We start from the raw sequence: 26467 nt of genomic DNA on the forward strand, positions 1-26467 counted from the left end.
TGCCAACCTAGAATCTTGTATCCAGCAAAACTAAGCTTTAGACTTGAAAATTAAATAAAAACCTTCCATGATAAATAAAAGTTAAAAGAATTTATAGCTAGAAAACTGGCACTGCAAAACATCCTTGGAAAAATATTCCATGAATAGGAAGTGAAAAACAACAATGAAAATAATCAGAGGGTGGTAGTAGTACCCTAAAGGAAAAACTAATCAAAGAAGAAAATCAAGTCAAGGTAAATAACAAAAATAATCAAATATGGCTGGGAATACAAACCAGATCTCAATACTAACCCTAAATATTAATGGCTTAAACTCACCAATCAAAAGACATAGGCTAGCAGATTGGATTTAAAAAACAAGACCCAACAATATGCTACCTCGAGGAGACTCCTAGGAAAAGACATACACAGACCAAAGGTGAAAGGTTGGGAAAAATCATACCACTCACATGGACTGCAGAAGCAAGCAGGGGTTTCAACCCTCATATCAAATGAAGTAGACTTCAAGCCAAAGTTAATCAAAAGAGATAAAGTTAAGCATTACATATTGCTCAAGGAAATCATATACCAACAAGACATAACAATCATAAATATATATGCCTATGCCCCAAACAATGGTGCAGTTATGTTCATCATACAAATTCTTCTCAAGCTGATATTTATTTATTTGTAATTAATAATCTATTTATTAATTAATGGGGATTGGACCCAAGGTACTTTACCATAAGATACATCCAAAGACATTTTTATTTTTATTTTTTTAATTTTTTTATTTATTTATTTTTTTGGCTGTTTGGGGATTTAATGGCAGGGGTTGAGGGGACTCTTAGCTGCTGCTTCTGCCTTTCCACGGAGTGCAGAATTTTTAAGAAGGGACATCTGGGAGAACAAGACCCTGCTGGGCAGCGTGAGGTCCCTTCTACCTGGTGACCAGGAATGTCAACTGGCATTGAGGCTAGTGTGCCTATGGGATCTCACATGGATGCACTTGGTCACTTCCTCAAGTTCAGAGGAGCTTGCTCATAGCCACTGGGGAATGTGATTTGGCCACTGCCCCACTATGGCCCATTGTCCCTAACATTTTGTTCTGAGGAGTCCTGGGAGAGACTAATGGGCCACTCTTCTTCTCTGGAGGTTGGAGTAAAGGGAGGAAGTGACTCAGGTTCCATGGAGAGATTGGTGGCTCAGACAGGGCTGGCACTGGCTCAGGACAGTCATGTTGCGTGTCATCGGTGCTTAATGGTTGAAGAATGTAGCTGGGCCCAGGGAGGGGTACTGATGTTAGCGGAGGCGTTGGCCACAATGGTAGCAACAGCAGTAGCATCAGCAGCAAGGGAAAGATGGTGGTGGCCCAAGCCTGGGGCTGAGGAATGTTAGGCCTATGGTCCCGAAGTCTTCCCATCATGGGGTTCTCCTGAGGTGAGGTCGGGTGGTGGGAAGGACAAACACAGGGGGCAGATGGGGTAGGGTGGGAGTGGGTGCCTGGGTCTCAGAGCTTGTGGGGGTTCACCCACTTGTAGGTGCCCTCGTACTGGAAGCCCACTCTCTTCATCAGCTCATCTGCCTCCACAGGGCCTCGGCTGCCATATGTGTAAGGGATGGGTTGGGGCTTCTCTCGCTCAATCCTGTGCAGCAGTGGTGTGAAGATCCGCCAGGCCTCCCGGAGCTCATCGCTGCGCACAAAGTGCATCTGGCTCCCACAGAAGACGTCCAGAATGAGGCGCTCATAGGCATCAGGAAGCTTCACGTTCTGTGGGAGAGGGGGTCTTATTGATACCATGGTGTGTGGCCACCTAGGCCATCCTTTGGAGTCCCTTCCTGACCAGCTTTCCCTGTGGGCACCTTGTATCTGTTGCCATAAGTCAGGTCCAGCTCTGATTCCTCAGGGTTGAAGAACATGCCAGGCTTCTTGGTACACGGCTTCATTTGGCTGCACTCGGATCACCAGCTCATTGCGCTTACACTGCTGGTGGAAGATGTCACCGGCCACATCTCGGAACTGCAGCCTCACCTCGGCCTTGCGCTCATTCAGGGCTTTGCCACAGCGCAGGATGAAGGGCACCCCATCCCACCGCTCATTCTCCACATAGAAGACAACAGCTGCAAAGGTAGCAGTGGTGGACCCATGGGGCACTGTGGGGTCATCCAGGTACCCTTTGGTGGCCTCACCCTCTCCACTAGGGTTCCCCACATACTGGCCCAGGACCACGTTGTCAGCCTGCACCTCTGAGATACATTTTAATACCTTGACCTTCTCATCACGGACATCATCTGAGTCAGTGGAGGCAGGCTTCTCCATGGCCACCAGACACAGCATCTGCAGAAGGTGGTTCTGCATCACATCCCAGATAATCCCAAATTCATCAAAGTAGCCCCCACGGCCCTCAGTGCCAAAGGGCTCTTTGAAGGTGAGGATCACACAGGCAATGTTGTCCCGGTTCCAGATGGGGCCAAAGATCCTGTTGGCAAATCTCAGCACCATGAGGTTCTGAACCATCTCCTTGCCCAGGTAGTGGTCAATGCGGATAGATCTGGTCCTCACGGAACAGGGAAGAGATGTGGTTGGACAGCTGGTCAGAGCTCTGTAGATCTATCCCGAAGGGCTTCTCCACAATAATGCGATTCCAGCCTGTCTGGCTCATGCAGGTTTCATGGATGTTCTTGGTGACAGCCTCATAAACTGTGGGAGGCAAGGCCAGGTAGAAGAGCCGGTTGGCCTGTGGCCCCTGGTGAAGGGCATTCATATGGCTGTTCAGGCGCTTGAAGGAGGCTGGGTCATCATACTGGCCGGCCACATAGGAATTGCGGGTGAAGAACTCCTCCAGCTTGGGCCTCTCCTCTGGGGTGGCTCTGAAGAAGGGCTCACTCTGCTTACGGATGTCATCCACTGTGAGACGGGAGTGAGCATAGCCCACGATGAAGGTGTCTTGGGGTAGAAGGCCATCACGGAACAGCCACCAGATGGTGGGGTAGATTTTCTTCTTGGCAAGGTCGCCCAATGCACCCATGATGATGAATATATGTGTATCAGCCTGGTGGAAGGCATCACCCTGGTACAGCTCTTCCCGCAGGATCCCGCACACCTGGGTCCGACTCAGGGCTACCTGCTCTGCCATGGTGCTCTCTGCGCCTCATCGCTGTCGCCCACCGGTCTCGCAGCCCCGGAATGCACGGTCGTTTCCGGGGATTGAGCCCCATCGGCCCATTTAACCAGTGGGGGCGGGCGCCTCAGCTGAGCTGACCGGCCTCAGGCGAGGCGCCCGGGGCGGGGCCTTGCCGGCCCCTCTCCAGAGAAGGAGAGCGAGAGCGAGAGAGAGAGAGAGAGAGAGAGAGAGAGAGAGAGAGAGAGAGAGAGAGGGGGGGGTGGGGAGGAGGGAGCCATTTTTATTTTTATTTTGAGACATGGTCTCAGTAAATTGCTGAGGCTGGCATGGAACTTGTGCTTTACTTGATGCAGTTCTGGGTTTCTGGAATTAGAGGCATGGCTTACCTTGCCTGGTTTCACTTTTTAATAGTATCATTTTTATTTTATTTAATCAACAATACTGTGTTTTATATTAGTTTTAATTAGTTTTACCTGATAGTAGAATTCACTTTGATTATGCACTTTGATATATCATACATAGATGGGATATAATTTCTCATTTTTCTGAGTGTACATGTTGCAGAATCATATTGGTCATGAATTCACATATATACATACAGTAATAATGTCTGTTTCATTCTACTATCTTTCCTATCCCCATATCCCCATCCCTCCCCTCCCATCACTTCCTTCTACCTAGTCTAAGGCAATGCTTTAATTGCCTACTACCCCCTGCCTTATTGTAGAATTAGCATCTGTATATTAGAGAAAACATTTGATCCTTGGTTTTGTGGGATTGGCTTATTTCTCTTAGCATAATATTCTCCAACTCCAACCATTTTCTGGCAAATGCCATAATTTTTCTCTTCTTTAAAGCTGAGTTATAATCCATGAACTATATGTACCACATTTTCTTTATCCATTCATCTATTGAGAGACACCTAGTTTGGCTCCATAGTCTAGCTATTGTGAATTGAGCTGCTATAAACATTGATGTGGCTGTGTCACTATATTATGCTGATTTTAAGTCCTTTGGGTATAAACCAAGGAGTGGGACAGTTGAGTCAAATGGTGGTTCTATTCCCAATTTTCTGAGGACTCTCCATACTGCTTTCCATAGTGGTTGCACCAATTTGCAGTCCTACCTACAATGTATGAGTGTATCTTTTTCACCACATCCTCGACAACATTTATTGTTGCCTGTATTCTTGATGATTGCCATTCTGACGGGAGTGAGATGAAATCTTAGAGTAGTTTTGATTTGCATTTATTTAATTGTTAAAGATGTTGAACATGTTTTTATACATTTGTTGATCAATTGTATTTCTTCCTCTGTGAAATGTCTGTTTGCCCATTTATTGGTTGTGTTATTTTTTTCTTTTTTTTTTGGAGGTGGATGTGATACAGATTTTCTCTCAATCTGTAGGCTCAATCCTCATCTTATTGTTTCCTTTGCTGAGAAAAAAACTTTTTAATTTGAATCCATCACATTTATTTATCCTTGATTTTACTTCTTACCCTATAGGAATCTTGTTAAGGAAGTCAGATCCTATTCTGACATGGTGAACATTTGGGCCTATTTTTTCTTCTATTTCTAGACACTTTAGGCACAGGGTCTCTTTTCTAGTACCTAAGTCTTTAATCCATTTGAGTTGATTTTTGTTTAGGGTGAGAGATAGAGATTTAATTGCATTTTGCTATGTGCAAATTTCCAGTTTTGCCAGTACCACTTATTGAATAGGCTATCTTTTCTCCAGTGAATGCTTTTGGCATCTTTGTCTAGTATGACATAACCATATTTATGTGGGTTTGTTTCTGTGTCCTCTATTTTGTACCATTGGTCTACAAGGCTATTTTGGTGCCAATACCATGCCATTTTTATTACTATAGCTCTGTAGTATAGTTTAAGTTCTGGTATTGGGATGCCTCCTGCTTCACTTTTCTTGCTAATGATAACTTTAACTATTCTGGGTCTCATTTTTCCAAATTAATTTCATGATTGTTTTTTTCTAATTATATGAAGAATGCCATTGGGATTTCAATAGAAATTGCATTAAATCTGAATAATGCTTTTGGTAGTATGGTCATTTTCACGATATTAATTTGGCGTATCCAGGAGCATTGGAGATCTTTTTATCTTCTGAGGTTTCCTTCAATTTCTTTCTTTAGTGGTCTATAGTTTTCACTGTAGAGATCTTTCACCTCTCTTGTCATATTAATTCTTAAGTATTTTATTTTTTTTTTTGAGGCTATTGGGAATGGAGTCATTTTCCTAATTTTTTCTTTCAATGGATTCTTTGCTGACGTATAGGAACATGTTTGATTTATAGGTGTTTATCGTATATCCTGCTACTTCGCTGAATTCATTTATTAGTTCTAGAAGTTTTCTGCTGATATTTTTTGGATCTTATAGATATAGAATCATGTCATCAACAAATAGTGATAGTTTGAGTTTTTCTTTACCTATTTGTATCCCTTTAATTTCTTTATTTTGTCTAATTTCTCTGGCTAGAGTTTCAAGGATGATGTTGAATAGAAGTGGTGAAAGAAGACATTCCTTGTCTTGTTCCAGTTTTTAGTGGGAATAATTTCAATTTTCTCCTTTTAGAATGGTGCTGGCCTTGGGTTTAGCATATATAGCTTTTACAATGTTGAGGTATGTTCCTACTATCCCTAGTTTTTCTAGTATTTTGAACATGAAGGTGTGCTGGATTTTGTCAAATGCTTTTTCTGCATCTGTCAAGATGATCATATGATTCTTGTTTTTGAGTCTATTAATTTTAATTCTATTACATCTATTAATATGATGTATTATGTTTATATTTTTATATGTTGAACCAATCCTGCATCTCTGGGATGAATCCCACTTGATCATGGTGCACTATCTTTTTAATATGTTTTTGTTTGTGACTTGCCAGGACTTTATTAAGAATTTTTGCATATATATTCATCAGGGATATTTGGTCTGAAGTTTTCTTTCCTTGATGGCTCTTTATCTGGTTTTGGTGTCAGGATGATATTAACCTCACAGAATGAGTTTGGAAGGGTTCCCCCATTTTCTGTTTCGTGGAAATTTCATGGAGTACTTTGAGGAGTATTGTGTTAATTCTTTGAAAGTCTTGAAGAATTTGGCTGAGAATCCATCTGGTCCTGGGCTTTTCTTGGTTGGTAGGCTTTTGATGGCATTTTCTATTTAACTACTTGAAATTGATCTATTTAAATCATGTACAACCTCCTCATTCAGTTTGAATAGGTCATATATCTCTAGAAATTTGTCAATGTCTTTCTGTTTTACTAGAGTATAAATTTGCAAGTTTCCAATTTTTTCTGTATTTCAGACATGTTCATTGTGATATTTATTTCATCTTGTATTTTAGTAATTTGAGTTTTCTCTCTTTTTGTCTTCATTAGCATGCCAAGGGTTTATCTATTTTATTTAGCTTTTCAAAGAACCAACTTTTTGTTTTGTCATTTTTTTTCGATTGTTTTTTGTGTGTTTATTTGTTTCAGTGTCATTAATTTCAGCTCTGATTTTAATTATTTCCTGTCTTCTGCTTTTAGTATTGATTTGTTCTTCTTTTTCTAAGGCTTTGAGATGTAGTGTTAGGCCATTTATTTGTTGGCTTTTTATTCTTTTAATGAATGCACTCAATGCAATAAACTTTCCTCTTAGTACTACCTTCAGAGTGTCCCAAAGATTTTTGATATGTTGTATCAGTGTTCTCATTTACCTCTAAGATTTTTTTTATTTTATCCTTGATATCTTCTACTATCCACTTATCATTCAATTGTGTATTATTTAGTCTCCATTTGTTACAATAGCTTCTATTTTTTTTTAATTTTATCATTGATTTCTATTTTCCTTCCATTGTGGTCTATTAGAATGCAAGGCATTAGCTCTGCTTCTTTGTATTTACTAAGAGTTGTTTGTGGCATAAGATATGATCTGTTTTAGAGAAAGAGCCATGTGTTGCTGAGAAGAAAGTATATTTGCTCATTGATGGACAAAATATTCTATATGTGTCTGTTAAGTCTAAGTTATTGATTGTATTATTTAATTCTATAATTTTCTTTTAGTTTTTGTTTGGAAGATCTGTCCAGTAGTGAGAGAGGATTGTTAAAATCATCCAGTACTATTGTATTTTGGTCTGTTTGACTCTTGAAATTGAGAAGGGTTTGTTTGATGTACATGGATGCTCCACTGTTTGGGGCATAAATATTTATAATTGTTATATTCTTCTTATATATACTTCCCTTCTTTTCCTCTTCTGATTAACTTTGGTTTGAATCTACTTTATCTGAAATGAGAGTGGAGAACCCTACTCGTTTATGCAATCCATATGAGTGGTAAATTTTTTCCCATCCTTTCACCTTCAGCCTGTGGATGTCTTTGCCCATGAGGTGAGTCTCTTGAAGACAGCATATTGTTGGATCTTATATTTTAATCCAATCTGCCAATTTGTGTCATTTGACTGATGACTTTAGGTTATTAACATTCAAGGTTATTTTTGAGATATGATTTGTATTCCCTGTCATTTTGGTTTATTTCTGATTTTTGATTTGTCTTAGTTTCTCATTTGGTTGAATGTCACTTTACTATAGATCCTCCCTTTGCTGGTTTTCACTCCCCCTACCCCTTTATCCTCAAGGAATATTCTGTTGAGAATGCTATGTAGTGTAGGCTTTCTAGTTGTGAATTCTTTTAATTTTTGTTTATCATGGAATGTTTTAATTTCATTTTCAAATTTGAAAATTTTTCTAAATATAAAATTCTTGGTTAGCATCCATTTTCTTTCAGAGCTTGAAATATATTATTCCAGGACCTCCTAGCTTTGAAGATCTGGGCTGAGAAATAAGTTTGGATCTGAATTGTCCCCCCCCCATATGTAATTTGATTTTTTTTCTCAAAACCTTTGGGATTTTATCTTTATTCTCTGTGTTAGTCATTTTCATTATAACATGTCTTGGTGTGGGTCTGCTGTAATTTTGTACTTTTGGGGTCCTGTAAGCCTCTTGTATTTGATCTTCCACTCCATTCTTTAGGTTTGAAAATTTTTCTGCTATTATATCATTGAAAGATTTTGGATTCCTTTGGTTTGTATCTCTGCTCCTTTATCTATTCTGATAACTCTTAAATTTGGCCTTTTCATGTTATACCATAATTCTTGGATGATATGTTCATGGTTTCTTACCATCTTCTCCACGTGTTCAACTCTACTTTCAAGGTTATATATTTTGTCTTCATTGTCTGTGGTTCTGTCTTCCAAGTGATCTAATCTGTTGGTGATACTTTCAATTGAATTTATAATTTGGTTTACTGATTCCTTCATTTTGAGGATTTTTATTTTTTAACTCTTTATTGAAGTGGTATTTCACATCCAGTTTTTTTCTTTGATTTCTCTCCTTATACTATACTTCACATATCAGTTTAACCATATATGGTCTGAACTCCTTCTTAGACATTTCTTCTACTGTGTTATCAGTGGCTTCTGTTGTTGAAGCATCTTGGTTTGTTTGGGGTGCTTTGTTCCCTTGTTTTTTCATGTTGTTAGTGTTCTTTCCTACCTAAAAGTATGGATCTAAGTCAAGATAAATTCTACCCTGTAGACCTATAGTATCCCTAAAGGTTTCTGGTGCTTTACTTTTACTGGCAAGACCAATATCAACAGGACCCAATGAACACAATAACTTAACCTTATAACCTAATAACTCCCTTAAACCTAATAACTCCCAGTAAGACATCTACTGCTTTCTCACATAGAATCAAAAATAATTAGTTCAATAACTATCTATAGTATAAACAAAATATTCGCTAAAACAATTTATGATTTAAAACGATGAATGAGAGAACAAAGGTAGTGTAGTATGCAATATTCACGAGGGAGGAAGATAGAAGCTAGAAGTAAAAATTCACAGGAAGTGTGGAATAATAACTGACAGAGATTGACTATTGGTTGGAGAAAGAAATTCCAAGAAAACAGAAAACATAAAGGAAGAATACAAACAAAGAGGGAAAAAATAAAGCCATAAGAGTACAACAAAAATGCAAAACACCATTCATATATCATTGTCCTCCACACACTGATGCATAAAAAACAAGCTGTTCCAAATATGGTAAAGAGATTAGTGAATTAAAAAATAAAATAAAATAAAACAAATCATGCTGTAAAGTCGAACTGTCAGTGTTCATCAGTTTCTCAGCCCTATCTCTGACATCTCTTGGGATCACCAAACCCAGATCAGCCTTTGCAAACCCAGCCTCTATCCCACCAATCTGAGCTTCAGATTCCTCAGGATTGGCCACGCTGCAGTCCCAAGATCTCAATGCTGCTCATACTTGCTGAGAGACCACCAGGGATACACTCATGCAAAGGAGCAACTCTGAGATGCAGCAGCAGCAAGACAATGGCCACCAGCACTCTCACCAGGAAGACCCCAGGCTCCTCCAAACCTTCTGGCACCCCCACACTGGACCTGCATGTCCCAGCGGGAGTCCCCAGACAGAGGCTCTTGTGGTGGTAAACCTGCTGGCACCCAGGCCCCCGCACTGACTGGTGTCTCCAAATGGGTGCAGCCACATGCAACCAAACCTTAAGTCTCCCTCGAAGTAGTCCTCTAGGTTACGGTAGCAGTGGTAGTGGTGGTGGTTGCTGGCAGGGAGTCAGCAGTAGTGGTGGTTGCAGCGGTAGCTACAATAGCAACTGAAGGGGCATTGTATCTAGGTGATCTCCAGGGTCAGCAGCAATGTAGGCTTCAGTTACATCCAAGGCAGTGGTTTCCTTCTGTGGCAGTAGCATCCAGAAAGAAGACCTCCATAAGATCTCAGGCTGGCGGCAGCGGAATCAGAGACAGCAATGGCGGTTGCGGTGGCGGTTGCGGTTGATTGACAGGAGACTTCCGGTTCAGCAGCAGCTACCTGGGAGGTAGCAAAGGAATTCACTTCAGAGGTAATTTAGGCCTTGCCCAGTGAGGAGACCTCTGGGAATGTCAGTGACTTCTGTGGTAGCCCAGAAAAAAGACGTCCAGGTGGTCTCAGGCTGGCAGCTGCAGAATCAGAGGCAACAATGCTGAGGGCGGCGGTTGATAGACAGGAGACTTCCGGTTCAGCGGCTAGTTTTTAATTTTTCTTAATTAATTACATTTTCTATACTTTGTGTAGTTTGTTTTTTATTTAAATATGTCTTAAATAATTTATTTATATAATTTATTGTAGATAGAATACATATTTGCCGTTCTTATAATAAATTTAGATTTTTTTGTTAAATGTACTACTATTTAATTTCAATGATTTTTTTAAAAAATACGACAAATTCTGAACCTGTTTTTGTTTTTTAGTGCATTCCAGTTATAAATAATGGTGGGGTCATGGTTAACATTTTCATAAATACACGTAGTTTTCTTCATTTCAATACTCAGTACTCCCTCTTTTCATGCTTTCTTCTGTCCCCTTAGTCCCTTTGTCCAGCACTACTGTCCTTCCATTTATTTATTTATTCATTTTCATTTAAAAAAATTGTTCCTTTTAGATATACATGACAGTAGATTGTATTTTGAAATATTGTACATACATTAAGCATAACTTTTTCTAATTAGGATCCCATTCTTGCAATTGGACATGATACAGAGATTCATTGGTCTTATATTCATATATGAATATAGGAGTGTTATGTCTGATCCCTTCTATTGTCTTTCCTATTCCCATCCATTCTCCCTTCACTTTATTTCCCTTTGTCTAATCAATTGAACTTATATTCTTTCATCCCCCTGCTCCTTATTGTGTGGTATCCACAGAGAGAATATGGGGCCTTTTCTTGTGTGGGGGGGTGAGGATTGCTTATTTTGCTTACCATGATATGCTCTAGTTCCATCCATTTGCCAGCAAATGCTATAATTTTATTTTTCTTTATGGCTGAGCAATATTCCATTGGGATTAGTGGAAAGTGACTTTTCTCACAGCTCTATGACTCTGAACTCAGTGAGAAAACTATTTCTCTCTGAGGGGAGTGAAAAAAAGCACTTGACTGATACTCAATAGTGGACAGATAAGCTTGAAGACTGGGAAACTGACAGTACATCAGACAAAGATGAGAAGACAATTTTAGCTGAGCTCCTGGAAATTGTGAGGAAAATTAGTAGACAAAATAGAGAAAAAATTTTAAAAAGTGCTGGGGAATTCTTGACATGGGAAATTCCAGGATCAGAGGGGAAGCCTGCACTGAGCTAATCTAGAGGCTATTTGGCTCATTAAAATGCATGAAAGTCAGCTGGGTCTGTCTAAGCCCAGCATGGTATCTTCATGCAACAGTAGCACCAAACTGGATTGGGAACTTAGATCCATGAGTTTGGCACTAAGTCCAATACATGAATTCAGCAGACACCAACCAAGAGCTCTAAACTGAACCTAACAAATCAGCAGAATTTCTGGCACAGAGAATTTCTGGCATGGAGACCATTTTGCAGGGGGTCATACAGGTTGGAAAGGCCAGAGGAAACCCATGTTCCAATGCTCCCTTGAACCTGGCAGCACATAGGACTAGTTGTAGGCAACTCAGTGAAATCCTATCTCTAAATAAAATACAGAATAAGAGTAAAAATTTTTACTCCTCACACTTCAGATAGAACACTAATATCCATAGTATACTAAGAACTCAAAAAATTAAACAAGAAAACAAATAACCCAATCAACAAATGGGCCAAGGACCTGAACAGACACTTCTCAGAGAAGGATGTACAGTTAATCAACAAATACACTAAAAAATGCTCACCATCTCTAGCAATCATAGAAATGCAAATTAAAACCACTCTAAGATACCATCTCACTCTAGTAAGAATGGCAGCCATTTATGAAGTCAAACAACAACAAGTGCTGGCAAGGATATCGGGAAAAGGGTTCACTTATACATTGCTGATGGGACTGCAAATTGGTGCAGCCAATCTGGAAAGCAGTATGGAGATTCCTTGGAAAGCTGGGAATGGAACCACCATTCGACCCAGCTATTCCCCTTCTTGGACTATTCCCCAAAGACCTAAAAAGAGCATACTGTAGGGATACAGCTACATCAATGTTCATAGCAGCACAATTCACAATAGCTAGAATGTGGAACCAACCTAGATGCCTGTCAATAGATGGATTAAAAAAAGTGGCATTTGTACACAATGGAACATTACTCAGCACTAAAACATAACAAAATCATGGCATTTGCAGGGAAATTGATGGCATTAGAGCAGATTATGCTAAGTGAAGCTAGCCAATCCCTAAAGCACAAATGCCGGATGTCTTTTTTGATATGAGGGCAACTCAAAACAGAGCAGGGAGGAAGAGCATAAGAAGATTACCATTAAACAGGGACAAGAGGTGAGAGGGAATGGGAGAGAGAAGGGGAATTGCATGGAAATGGAAGGAGACCTAGTAATGGAGAGCCAAGTGCTAGCACCTGTGCCTGGGTGAATGAAAGGAAACATGGATAGGGAGGGGCAAGAGGGGAGAAAGGGGAGCAGCTGGCATAGGGGGAGGAGGGCTCAAGGCCCAGGTCTGCTTCAGGGTGTCAGGGCTCAGTAGTAGGGCCTACGCTGAGGGAGGCAAAAGTACCCAGGCAAGGGGCAGGGCTACACTTTCCCAATGGTCAAATCTATGGTGGCCAGGGGCTCAAGTAAGGAGCCAGGCCCAGTAATGGAGAGCCAAATGATAGCACGTGGGCCTGGGTGAATGAAAAGAAACATGGATAGGGATGGGTAGGAGGGGAGAAAGTGAGTGGCTGGCACAGGGGGAGGAGGGCTCAAGACCCAGGTCCACTGCAGTGTGTCAGGTTTTGGGAGCAGGGCCCAGGCTAAGGGAGCCCAAATGGCCCAGGCAAGGGGCAGGGCTACGGTTTTTCAAAGGGAGCCCCCAGGGCCAAGAGGCCAAGTTAAGTCACCTGGCACTGGTGAGCATCCTAGGACGGGGATCAGGAAAGAGTGGGTTGCAAAGACAGAAGGGACAGGAGGGCTGAAGCAGGACACAGCCTAAATGCCCTCAGGATGGGTGTGGGTGGTGTGGGGGCCAGGACCCCAGCAAGGAGGGACCTAGATGAAGGCCCAGGCCAGGGCAGAGTAGGGAACACCAGCCTGGGAAGGTGGGCCTGCACTAGCATGCTGTAGTACAGGGAAGCCAAGGGGAGCAGAGAAGCGTCCCCAGCGAGGGTCCATCATACAATGCCCAGAAAAGCACTGAGCAAGAATGGCCACCAGAGGCTCAAGTGAGGAGCCAGGCCTGGCAATGGAGTGCTAAGGGCCAAGGCTGGCATAAGGGGTACAGGACATGGACCTGGCTGGGGAGGGAAGGCTGGGATCCAGTCAGTGGGAGCCAGGTTCATGTGCCAGAGCCCCTGCCAGGTGTCATGGTTCCAGGTGTAGGACCAAGGGCCCAGGGAGACCAAGGGGCCCACATGAGGGTAGGGCTTTTTTTCCCACAAGACACCCTGGCACAGATGAGATTCAAGGTCCAGGGACCAGGCCAAGTGGGTCTGGCAAGGGACAAATCCAGGAGGACAGCAAACACAAGGCATGGCACAGGGTAAGGGTTGGTGCAGAGATGGGCAAGAACCAGGACCCAAGCAAGGATTCCATGTAAGGGACCCACCCTCCCAAAAGAGGATTAGGAACCCAAGGAGCAGGAGGCCCGCTCTGCAGGGGAAAGCACTAGGGGATGGAGAGGAAGGAGACAGAGGGCAGCGCAAAGGGCAAGGAGGGGAGCTCACTAGGGGCCCCAAGCCAGGAGCGCCCAAGTCTGTCTTCACAACAAGAGACAGGAAGCCAGGTGACATAAGGAATGCAATCAGGGGCTCAAGTGAGCTGCCTGGTCCTGGAATTGAAGTGCAAAATGTCAGGGTTAGGCTGGGATGGGGTAGGGGCAGCATACAAGGCCAGAGAGCATGGGATTGAAGTGATTGGATCAGGCAATGCAAAGTCGGCACTAGGCCTTGAGGGGGCAGAGGCCATCCAATTCCACTCCTCTGCCCCAGATGTGTATATTCTCAGAGAGGGACCAGGATCAAAGGAGTGCCAAAGGAGGGCACTGTGAGAGGATACCTTGTGTCCAGAATTGGGGTGGTTGGTGGGGAGCCAGGACCCATTCATGGAGCCCAGCCTAGGGAGAAGCAGTGGGAAGGGAGAGTCTGGGCAATGCCGGTGTAGCACAGTATTGTTGTAGGGTCAAATGAGGCAAGGCACCAAACATAGCAGGAAACAGTTTTATTTGGCTGCAGCCAGGTTCATAGGGCACAGCTTTTGCTATAATCAATCAATCCCCTGAACCCTGATTTCAGGCAGTTTCAGAGTTTTATACCCAACATGTAATAGGAGGTTTCAGACGTTCACAGTCTGAAAAATTTCACATAAAAGCAGCTTTTTCTTTCACTGTTTTAAGCAAGTTAACTCTTCAAGGACAACTCCTGAGATGGGGAGAGCTTCTTTTCCTCATTTTTCCTCTCCCTGCCAGTTGTTACCATAGAGCCAAGTTGGTAACATATCTTAAAAATGTAGACATCTCTGTGAAGCCCAGCTCAAGGCCAGTGGCCTTGTTTGCACATTTGAACAATCTACTATACTGGTTATGTTTGTAAAAAACTAGTAAGGGGTGCCCAGCACCTGGAATGCTGCTATCTTCTCGGCCAGTGGCCAAGTAAAACATGGCAATAGGAAAATAGGAAGTTAATCAACATTGAATTATTTTTCAGAGACTCTTTTGCTGACAGTCCTACAAACAGCCATGGCGAAGAATTCTGGAAAAACCCAGTTAAGGCTTTTCTTTGGAGGAAGGGGTGACATATCAATACAAGGAGAACAGAGGGGATGCACAAGAGGGGGCTCGATAAAGTGGCTTTAAATCAAGGGAAAGGGACAGGGTCATGGAGAAGGGTGCCTTAAGCAAGGAGCCAGGCCCAGGAATGGAGATCCAAGTGTGTTGTCCCAGGCAGGGGTCCCATGCAAACAGGGCCAGAGAGGGGAGGGAGGGGAGAAAGGCACACGGGTAACACAGGGAGAGAAGAGCTCAAGGCCCAGGTCTGATGGATTTCAGGGTTGGGGAGCAGGGCCGGGTGAGGGAGGGCAAAGGGTCCAGAAAAAGTGGAAGGGCTATATTTTCCATAAGAGAGCCCATAGGGCCAAAGGCCAGAACTAGTCCCCTGGCCCTGGTGAGCATCCTGGTAAAGGGATCAGGAAAAGGGGTACCACAGGGACAATGACAACAGGAGGTCCCTAGGAGGGCACAGCAGGAAGTGATAGAGGACATCTGTTGATGGGGTGTGGTCCAGTACCCCAGAAGGATACCAGGCAGTGACCTAGAGGAGGGCCCCGTCCTAAAAGAGCAGGGAAGGGCAGGGCTGGGCAGGAAATCAGTACTAGGGCTCTGCCATGCAGGGAAGCCAAGGGGAGCAGGGAAGGAGCCCAAATGACACGCCCCTAGTACATGCCCAAGGAAACACAGAGCAAGAAGAGCCACCAGAGGCTCAAGTGAGGAGACAGGCCAGGAAATCGAGAGACAAGGGCCAGGGCTAGGGCCGGGGGATCAGGACAGTGAACATGGCACAGGAGGGAAGGCAGGGCATAAGGCAGTGGGGAGGCAGGCTTCAGTCCTAGGGCCATTGCCAGGACTCAGGTTTCATGAGTAGGACCAAGGGCCCAGGGAGAACAAGAGGCCTGGCCAAGGGACAGAGCTCTCTTTCCCATGAGGTACCCTGCCCAGACAGGGGCCTAGCAAGGGATAAGGGCCATAAGGAGGAGGATGAGAGGGCAGGGTGGCATGTTGCGGTGGGTGTGGAGAGGGGCAAGAGCCAGGAACAAAGCTAGGATCCTCGGCGAGGGACGGATCCCACCAACAGAGCATTAGTGACCCAAGCAGCAGGAGGCCAGCACTTCAGGGATAAGCATGAATGGAAGGAGAGGAAGGGTTGGCGCTAGGATGTAGAAACAGAGGGCAGAGCAAAGGGGCACCCAGTGGAATGCACTTAACGGCACAAGCAAGGGACCCCAGGTAATCCCAAACGCAAAGTGACAACTTGTGATACCATGCATCACGAGGAACAGGGTCCAGGGCTCAGGAGAGTAGCCAGGTCCGGAAACTGGAGGGTGAAATGTCAGGGTTATGAAGGGATGGGTTGGGGTGGGGCATCATGCAAGGCTAAATGGTAGGGGAGCTAAAGGAGATGATTGCACAGAGCAATGTCAGTGGATGGCCCAAGTCCACTGCCAGGTGTCAAAGTTTGGAAGACAAAGGGGGCCCAGCGAGGGGCAGGGCTGGTTTTCCCATAGGGAGCCTTCAGGGCCCAGAGGCCAGCCAATTCCACTCTCCTGCCCCAGGTGTGTAGAACCTCACAGAGACCAGGACCAAAGGAGGGCCAAACAAGAGCACTTTGAGGGGATACCTTGCATCCGGAATTGGGGGTGGGGTTGGTGGGGAGCCAGGATCCCTTCGAAGATCCCAGGCTAGGGAGAAACAGAAGGATGGGAGGGTCCAAGAAGTGTCAGTATCCCACAGTACAAGGGGAACAGAGGGGATGCCCAGGAGGGGGCCGGAAATATGGGCCTGAAATCACGGGACAGGGACAGGATCCTCAAGAAGGGCAGCCAGGGATTCAAGTAAGAGACAAGGTCTAGAAATGGAGAGCCAAGTGGCAGGACCTAGGATGGTGTCTCATGAAAACAGACAGAGCTGGGGAGGGGAGGAAGGTTAGAAATGGGATTGGGTGGTGCAGGGAGAAGAGGGCTCAAAGACCAGGTCCACTGCTAGGTGTCAGGATTGGGGAGTAGGGCTCAGGCTGATGGAAGCCAAAGAGCCCAGGAAAGGAGAAGGGCCACATTTTCCCAAAGGAAGCTCGAAGGGCCAAAAGGTCAGTCAAGTCCCCGGCCCTGGTGTGCATCCTAGTAAAGGGATCAGGAAAAGGGCCACAGCAGGGACAAGGACAACAGGAGGTCCAATGAAGGGCACAGCAGAATAGGCCAGAGGAAGTGTGTTGTTGGTTGGGGGCCAGGACTCCAGCAAGGAGACCAGGCTAGGGTCCTAGATGTGGTCCTATGCCAAGTCAGAGCAGGGAAGGGTAGGACCGGGCAGGCAGGCAGCACTAGTGTTCTGCAAGGAAGGGAAGCCAAGGGCAGCAGAAAATTTGCCCAAGCGAGGGGCACAAAGTTAAAGTCCAGGGACGAGACGATAGGAGCAAGAAGGGGCACAGGAACCTCCAGGGAGGAGCCAGGCCAGAGAATTCAGAGTGGAGAGCCAACACTGTGGCAGAGAAGTCAGGACAGTATACAGGGCCGGGGAGTGAAGGCAAGGAATCTGAGAAGCGACAGGCAGGCTTGAGGCCCAGGGCCACTGCCAGGTGTCCAAGTTCCTTGTTTAGGACGAAGGGTCAAAGGAGAGCAAGGGGCCCAGATGAGGGGCAAGGATCTGTTCCCATAAGGGGCCCTGGCCCAGATGAGAATCCAGGGCCATTGAACAGGCAAAGGGGGCCTGGCAAGGGACGGGACCCAGGAAGAGAGCAACACGAGGACACAGCGCAGGGTTGTGGTGGGTGCAGAGAGGGCCCATAGCCAGGACCCAAGCAAGGAGCCCAGGCAAGGGTCTCATCCAACCGAACAAAAACGAGGGACCCAAAGAGCAGGAGGCTTCTGGGTGTGCCCAGTTAAAACATAAAGGGATGGGAAGAAAGGGGTGACACGAGAAGGTGGAGTCAGCTGGAAGCACAGGGCAAACTAAAAGAAGCACACTTGTGGGCGAAAAATGGAATGACACCAGGCAAAGCCACAGGATGCCATGGGACTCAGGCATGCAGTCAGGGCTTCAGTTGATGGTTCAGGGTCAGGGAGGCTGGGTTGGGTTTATAGCAGCATTGGAATGCCAGAGGGCAGGTGAGGGAAGGGAGGGAATGGTGCAGGGCATGGCTGGTGCAAAGCACACTTTGCCTTCCAGGTTTCAGGTTTCTGGCAGCGAGGGAAATCAGGCAAGGGGCAGGGCAGTTTTTCCATAGGGAGATTTCAGGACGTAGAGGCCAGTAGTCTGCCCTATGTGAGTAGATCCTCTGAGAGGACCAGCAGAAAAGGAGGGCCAAAGGAGGGGACTGTGAGCAAATGCCTTTCATCCAGACGTCGGGGGGAGTTGGTGGACAGCAAGGACCCAATCAAGGAGCCCAGTCTAGGCAGAAGCAGTGGAGGGAAGGATCCAGGCAGTGCCAGGATACCACAGCAGAAGGAAAAGAGAGGGGAGGCATATCAGGGCTCCGAGTAAGGGGCCTGAACTCAAGGCCCAGGACCCCGAGTAAGGGTCCTCGAGAAGGGTGGTCAGGGGCTCAAGCAAAGAGCCAGGCCTAAGGAACAGAGAGCCAAGTGCAAGGGCCAGGGCCAGAGGTTCATGAAAACAGACAGGGCTGGTGAGGGGAGGGAGGCAAGGGAAGGAGCTGGTGGTGCAAAGGAGGAAAGTTCAAGCCCAGGCACACTGCAAGATGTCAGCATCTGGGAACAAGGCCTGGGATGAGGGAGACCAAATGGCTATGCAAGTGGAAGGCAAATGGCTATGCAAATGAAGCCCACAGGGCCAAGAAGCCTGGTCCAGTATCCTGGCCTGGGTGAGTATCCTAGGAAAGAGATCAAGAAAAGGGGCCTGGCAGTGACAGGGAGAGAGAAGGCCAAAGGAGGGCACAGCCTGAAGGGCCAGAGGACTGGTGTGGGTGGATTGTGGGCCAGAATACAAGAAAGGATCCCAGGTTAGGGACTTAGAGGAGGGCCCAGGTCAGGGGAGAGCAGGGAAGGGCGGGGAAGGTAAGGTGGGGATTCACTAGGGTACTACAGTACAGGGAATCCAAGGGGAGCAGGAAAGCAGCCCTAGAAAGCGGCCCACACACCAAGCCCAGGGAAAGACTGAACAAGAAGGGCCACCAGAGGCTTAAGTGAGGAGCCAGGGCAGGGAATGAAGAGCCAAGGGCTGGGGCAGGGGTCTCAAGTAAGTAGAAAATGGTGGGGAGAGAAGGCAGGCGATCCATCAGGGTGGAGGCAGGCTCCAAGCACAGGGCCACTGCCAGGTTTCAGGGTTCTGGGGGCAGGACCAAGGGCCCAGGGGAGCAAAGGCCCCAGGCCAGGGACAGGGCTCTGTTTCCTATAAGGCACACTGGTACAGATGAGAATCCAGGGCCAGGGAATGGGCAAATTTGGCTGGCAAGGGAAGGGGGCCTGGAGGAAGGTGAGGGGGGTGGGCTCAACATGAGGTCACAGTGGGTGTGGAGAGGGGCGAGAGCCAGGAACCAAGCAAGCAGTTCAGTCAATTTACCAACCTGACCCAACATGATGAGAGACCCAAGAAGCAAGTGACCGCACAAGGGGAAAGCAGGGAAGGGGAAGAAGGGGCAATGCGAGGATGAGGAGACAGCTGACGAGTGGGCAGCACAAGGGGCACCAAGGGGAGTGAGGTAGGTGGCGGACACCACACAAGGAGATGCCACATAAAGCCACGTGACACTACACCACACGAGGATCAAGCACAGTCAGGGGCCCAGGCAAGGAACCAAGCCTGAAGACTGAAGCACAAAGGGTCAGGGTTTTGGAGGTCTGGGTTGGGGTAGGAGCAGCATTCAAGGGGAGAGGACAGGTGGAGGGAAGGGAGGGGATCAAGCAGAGCAAGGTCTGCACAAGGGCCACATCCACTGCCAGTGGTCAGGGTTCGGGCATTCAAAGGGGCCCATGTGAGGGACTGGGCTCTGTTTCCCATAGGAACCTTCAGGGCACAGAGGCCAGCCATTTCCACTCCTCTGTCCCAGGTAAGTAGATCCTCAGGGAGGCACCTGGACCAGAGCAGGGCTGGGGAGTGTAGGGAGAGGAGATAGGAGAGCTGGTGCACACAGGGAGGAAGGCTCAAGGCCCAGGTCCACAGATAGGTGTTAGGGTTGGGGAGCAGGACCTGAGCTGAAGGAGGCCAAAGGGCTCCAGCAAGGGGCAGGGCTACTTTTTCCCTTAGGGAGCCAGGAGAGCCAATATGCCAGGTCCACTCCCCTGGTGTGGGTGTGAATCCTGGGAAAGGGATAGGAAAGGGGGCTTGGCAGGGACAGGAATGAAAGAAGGGCACAGCAGGAAGGGCCAGAGGACAGGTGCTGGTGGGGTAGGGCCTGGACTCCAGCAAGGAGCCCAGTTTAGGACCTAGAGGAGGGACCAAGCCAGGGGAGAACAAGGAGAACAGCAGGGCTGGGCAGTCAGGCGGCACTCATGGACTGCAGTGAAGGAACACCAAGGAGAGCAGGGAAGCAGCTCAAGCAAGGGGCCCACAGTCATCACCCAGGCATGCTCTGGGCAACAAGGGCCATCAGAGGCTCAAACTAGGAGCCACGACAGGGAATGGAGAGCCAAGGGCTGGGGCTGGGACAGTGGGCTCAGGACAGTGGACAAGACTTGGGTGGGAAGGAAGGGGATCAAACAGGGGCAGGTAGGTACAGGCCCAGGGCCACTGCAAGGTGTCAAGATTCTGGGTGCAGGATCAAGCACCGAAAGAGCATTGGGCCCAGGCAAGGGGCAGGGCTCTGTTTCCCATAAGGTGTCCTGGCCCAGATTAGAATCCAGGGCCAGGGACCTGGCAAAGGAGGCCTGGCTAGGAAGGGGGACAGAAGGAGGGCGAAGAGAGGGCATGGCGAGGGGTTCTGATGGGTGTTCAAAGGGGTGAGTCCCAGGACCCAAGCCAGCAGCCCAGGAAAGGGACCCACCCCACCGTTCTTGGATGAGAGACCCAAAGAGAAAGAGACCCACAAGCACCAGAGGAATTCACTTGGGGAAGGAGATGAAGGGGTTGCACGAGGACCAGAAGACAGAGAAAAGTGTAAGGGGCACCTAGGGGAGCCTGCTGGCGGGCACAAGCAAGAGGCCCCCAGGTCAGACGCAACACAAAGAGACTCCATGCTACTCTAAAGGACATGAGAAAAGCGGTCAGGGGCTCAGGAGAGCAGCCAGGCCCTGGGACTGGAGCGCAACAGACCAAGGTTAGGGAAGGCTGGGTTGGGGAAGGGGCAGCATGCAAGGCGAGAGGGAACTGGAGAGAAGGTTCAGGCATCAATGGGGACGCAGGTGAGTGGTGGGGCTGTGTTTCCCACTGGGAGCATTCAGGGTGTAGAGGCCAGCCAATTCTGCCCCTCTGCCCCAGGTGAGTAGATCCTCAGAGAGGGACCTGGACCAAAGGAGGGGCAAAAGAGGGTACTTTGAGGTGATACCTGAGGTGCAGAATTTTTTGTGGGGTCAGTGGGCAGCCAGGACCCATGTGAAGAGCCCAGGCTAGAAAGAAGTGGGGGAAGCAGAGGGTATGGGCAGTGTCAGGACACCTCAGCTTAAGGGGAATAGAGGGGAGTCACAGGAGGGGTCTGGTAAAAGGGGCCTGAAACCAAGGGTCAGGGACAGGGTCCTGGAGAAGGGCAGCCAGGAGCTCAAGCAAGGAGCTGGGCCCAGTAATGTAGAGTCAAGCGCTAACACCTGGGCCTGGGTGAATGAAAAGGGACATGGTTGTTTGTGGAAGCTCTTATACATCTGTAGCCTCTGTAGAGTAAACTGGCTCCTCCAGGTGAGAGATCCCTCCCACCTTGGTGTCCAGGCTAGCTTGTATTCTACCTCAGCCAGTGTAGAGGGGACTTGGCCCTCCAGGCAAGAGACCCCTCTCACCTGGGTTTGTAGGGAGTGCTCCTATACAGCCGCAGCCAGGGTAACAGGAACTCAACCCTCCAGGCGGGAAACCCCTTTCACCTGGATGTCTGAGGGTATTCATATACCTCTACATGCAGGGTGGAGGGGACTCACCCCTTCAGGCGGGATACCCCTCCCTCCTGGGTGTCTGGTTGAACTCCTTTACATCCGCTGACAGGGTAGAGGGGACTCACCCCTCCAGGCAGGAGATGCCTCCCAACTGGGCGTCAGAGGTGTTAGTACACCGTCCCAACCAGGGTAGATGGTATTCGTGCCACCAGGCCGGAGATCTCTCCCACCTGGGTGTCTTGGGGATCTTGTAAAACACCCCAGCCAGGTTAGAGGGACTCGCCCCTCCAGGTGAAGACCCCTCCTACCTGGGGTGGAGGGGAGCTCATATAGCACCACAGCCAGGATAGAGGGGACTTGCCCTGCCAGGCTGGAGACTCCTCCCACCCGGGTGTTGTGGTGGGGCTCCTACACTACTGCAGCCAGGGTGGCAGGGACTTGCCCTTCCAGCAGGAGACCCCTTTCACCTGGTTGTCAGGGGGAGCTCTTATCCCGCTGCAACCATTATAGAGGGGACTCTTCCCTCAAGGCAAGAAACCCCTCCCCCCTGAGTGTGGGGGAGAGCTCCTATATCTCCAGAGCCAGAGTGGAGGGGACTTGCCCCTCTAGGCCAGTGACCCCTCCCACCTGGGTGTCAGGGGGAGCTCTTTTACCTGTGGCAGACAGGATAGAGGGGACTTGCCCTTCCAGTCAGATGACCCTTCCCACCTGGGTGTCAAGGGAGCTCATGTGCTGCCACAGGCAGGATAGACGGAACTCGCCCCTCTAGGCGGGGGACCCGTCTCACCTGGGTGTCTGTGGGAGCTCATACACCACGAAGCCACGGTAGATGGGACTCTCCCCTCCAGGTAGGAGACCCCTTCCACCTGGATGTCCTGGTGAGCTCCTATACTGTTGCAAGAAGGGTAGAAGGCACTCTCCCCTCCAGGAGGGAGACTCCTCCCACCTCAGTGTCAGGGGAGCTGACACTGAGCACAGCATCCAGGATAGAGGGGACTTGCCCTTTATGTGGGAGACCCCTCCCTCATGCGTGTTTGGGGGAACTGTATATGCTACAGCCAGGTTAGAGGTGACTCGCCCCTCTGGGCATAAGACCCCTTCCACCTGGGTGTCAAGTGGAGCTCATATACACCAGCAGCCAAGGTAGAGGCGACTCATGCCTGGTATACTGCTGCAGGCAGTGTAGAGTGGAATCGCCCCTCCAGGCGGAAGTCCCCTCCCACCTGGGTGTCAGGTGGAGCACATATACCCCAGCAGCCAGGGTAGAGGCAACTCAAATCTCCAGGGGGGAGACACCTCCCACCTGGGATTGGGGGTAACTCCTCTACCGCCTTAGCCATGGTAGAAGAGACTCACCCCTCCATGCTGAAGACCCTTCCCACAGGGATGTCTGGCGAAGCGGGGTTCTTATATAGCTGCACCTGGGATAGCAGGGACACCCCCATGGAGGTGGGAGACCCCTCCCTCCTGAGGGTAGGAGGGGGTTCTTATACTCATGCAGCCAGGGTTGAGGGGACTGGACCCTACAGGAGGGAGACCCTCCCACCTCCATGTGTCGGGGGCAGCTCCTATAGCTCTGCAGTTAAGGTAAAGCCAAATCGCCCCTCCAAGAGCAAGACCCTCCTACCTGGGTGTGGGGGGTGGAGCTCGTATACCCTGCAGCCAGTGTATTGGATACTCACCCCTCCAGGCAGGAGACCCCTCCCACCTGGGTATAAGGGGAAGCTCTTATACCACAGCAGACATGGTAGAAGGTACTTTCCCCTTTTGGCGGGAGACCCCTCTCACCTTGATGTCCCCAGGAGCTCCTATACCGCAGCAGCCAGGGAAGAGTGGACTACTCCTTCAGGCTGTTGACCCCTCTCACCTGGGTGTCGGGATGTCCTATACCACTGCAGGCGGTGTAGAGGAAATTCTACCCTCCAGATGGGAGACCCTTCCACCTGGGTGTCCTGGGGAGCTCCTATATAGCTGCAGCAAGATAGAAAAGACTCTAGCCTCCTGGCAGGAGACTCCTCCCAATGGGGTGTCAGGGGAGTTACTATACCGAAGCAGCCAGGTTAGAGGGGACTCCCACACCCAACTACAGGCAGCTTGTCAAGATAAAGATGTTCACTTGCATCTTATTCTTTGCAACTGCATAAATTATATGGGAACAAGATTTTATGTAGAGTATGAGTGTTGACTTAAAGTAATTTTCTGCCTCTGCAGGCAGAAAACCCTTCCCACCTGGGTATCAGGGAGCTTTGATAGGGCACCAGCCAAAGTAGAGGGGCTCGCCCTTCCAGGCGGGAGACCCCCCCCCAACCTGGGTTTCCCAGGGGAGCTTGTATACCACATTAGCCAGGGTAGAAGGGACTTGCCCCTCCATGTGGGATACTCAACTTACCTGGGTATCTGGGGGAGCTTGTATACTGCCGGTAGCCAGTGTAGAGGGAACTCCTAACACTAGACTGGAGCCCCCCCACACTTGGTTGTTGGTAGAGCTCATATACTGCTGCAGCCAGGGGAGAGGGGACTTGCCCCTCCAGGCGGGAGACCCCTCCCATCTGGGTGCTGGGGGAAGCTTGAATACCTCTGTAGCCAGGGTAGAGAGGGCTGGACTCTCCAGTCAAGATTCCGCTCTAATGTGAGTGCCCAAGGTGCTCCTATACTGCCTCAGCCAGAATAGAGGGACTAGCCCCTCCATTCGGGAGACACCCCACCTGGGTGTCTGGCGGAGTTTGTACACTGCCACACTGAGGGTAGAGGGGATTCACCCACTCTAGGCGGGAGACCCCTCCCACTAGGAAGTCTGGGAGATCTTGTATACTGCTGCAGCTAGGTAGAGCGGACTCATCCCTCCAGGCAGACGACCCCCTTCCACGTGGGTGTCCGGTGGAGCTTGCATGCCACCAGTCAAGGGAGAGTGGACTCGCCCCTCCAGGAGGGGGACCCCTCCCTCCTGGGTGTCATGGGAGCTGGTATACCCCAGCAGCCATGGTAAAGGCAACTCGTTCTTCCAGGCAGGTGACCCCTACAACATGGGTTTGTTTGTGGGGGGCTCTTATACTGCTGCAGCCATGGTAGCAGGGACTCGCCCCTCCAGTCAGCAGACCCCTCCCACCTGGTTTTCAAGGGGAGCTTGAATGACGCTGCAGCCAGGGTAGAGGAGACTCGCCCCTATAGGCGGCAGACCCCTCCCCACAGAGTGTCTGGGGGAGCTCATATTACTGCCACAGCCAGGGTAGAGGGGTTCGCCCCTGCAGACGGAAGACTCCTCCTACCTGGGTGTCCAGGGAGCCCTTATAGGGCACCAGCCAAAGTAGAGGAGACTCATCCATCCAGGCGGGAGACCCCTCCCACCTGGGTGTTAGGGGAAGCTCCAATTCTGCTGTAGCCAGTGTAGAGGGGACTCGCCCCTCCAGTCAAGAGACCCCTCTAATTTGGGTGTGGGGGGAGCACCTATACCGCAGCAGCCAGGGTAGTGGAGACTCGCCCATCCAGGAAGGAACCCTTCTCACCTGGGTGTGGTGGGGAGCTTATATTGAACCTTAGCCAGGATAGAGGTGAATCGCCCCAACAGGCGGCTGATGCCTCCCACCTTGTTGTCCGGGGGAGCTCTAATACCACCAAAACTAGGGCAGAGGGTACTTGCCCCACCAGGCGGGAGACTCCTCCCACCAGATGTCAGGGCCAGCTCATTTAGCGCAGCAGCCAATGTAGAGGGGATTCACCTCTCGGTTTGGGAGACCCCTCCGACCTGGGTGTCTGAGGGGGCTCCTACACCCCCATAGCTAGGGAAGAGGGGACTCGCCCCTCCAGGCGGGAGACCCCTCGCACCTGGGTGTGTTGGGATGGGGGCTCGCGTACCGCTGGAGCCAGGGTAGTGGGGACTCGCACCGCCATGCAGGAGACCCCTCCCACCTGGGTGTAACAGGGATCCTGTATACCACCTTAGACAGGTTAGAAGGTACTCGCCCCTCTAGGCTGGGGACCCCTCCCATATTGGTGTCTGGGGAACCATGTATTCCGCTGCAGCAAGGGTAGAAGGGACTCCCCACACCAGGAGGAAGACCCCACTCACCTGGGTGTCAGGGGAGCTCGATTACCTCCACAGCCATGGTAGAGGAGACTCGCCCCTCCAGGCGGGTGACCCTTCCCACCAGAGTGTCACGGGGAGTTCTTATACCTCTGCAGCCAGGGTAGAGGGGACTTGCTCCTCCCGGCAAGAGACCTCTCCCACATTGGTGTCAAGGTGAGCTTGTATTCCGCCTTAGCCAGGGTATAGGGGACTCACGCCTCCAGGCGGGAAACCCCTACCACCTGTGTGTGTGTGTGCGGGGGGGGCTGGTATACAACTGCAGCCAGGTAGCAGGGACTGGCCCCTCCAGGCGGGAGAAGACTTTCACTTGGGTGTCATGGGGAGCTTTTTTCCTAGTACAGCCAGGATAGAGGGGACTCGCCCCTTCAGGCGGGAGGCCCCTCTCATCACGGTATGGGGGGCAGGTCTTATGCCGCTACAGCCAGGGTAGAGAGGACTCACCCCTGCATGTGGGAGACCCCTCCCACCTGGTTATCCAGGGAACTCTTACAAGGCACCAGCCAAAGTAGAGGGGACAGATACCTCCAAGCAGGAGACCCCTCCCACCTGGGTGTT

At 49.1% G+C, this 26467-nt stretch overlaps 1 pseudogene; it reads right to left on the reverse strand.

Moving 5' to 3' along the window:
- Positions 1–1327: 1327 nt before the first annotated feature.
- LOC144254508 (glucose-6-phosphate 1-dehydrogenase-like) lies at positions 1328–3205 on the reverse strand (annotated as a pseudogene).
- Between the last annotated feature and the right edge of the window lie 23262 nt (positions 3206–26467).

This window comes from Urocitellus parryii, chromosome 1, assembly GCF_045843805.1.
Source record: "Urocitellus parryii isolate mUroPar1 chromosome 1, mUroPar1.hap1, whole genome shotgun sequence".
NCBI lineage: Eukaryota > Metazoa > Chordata > Mammalia > Rodentia > Sciuridae > Urocitellus > Urocitellus parryii.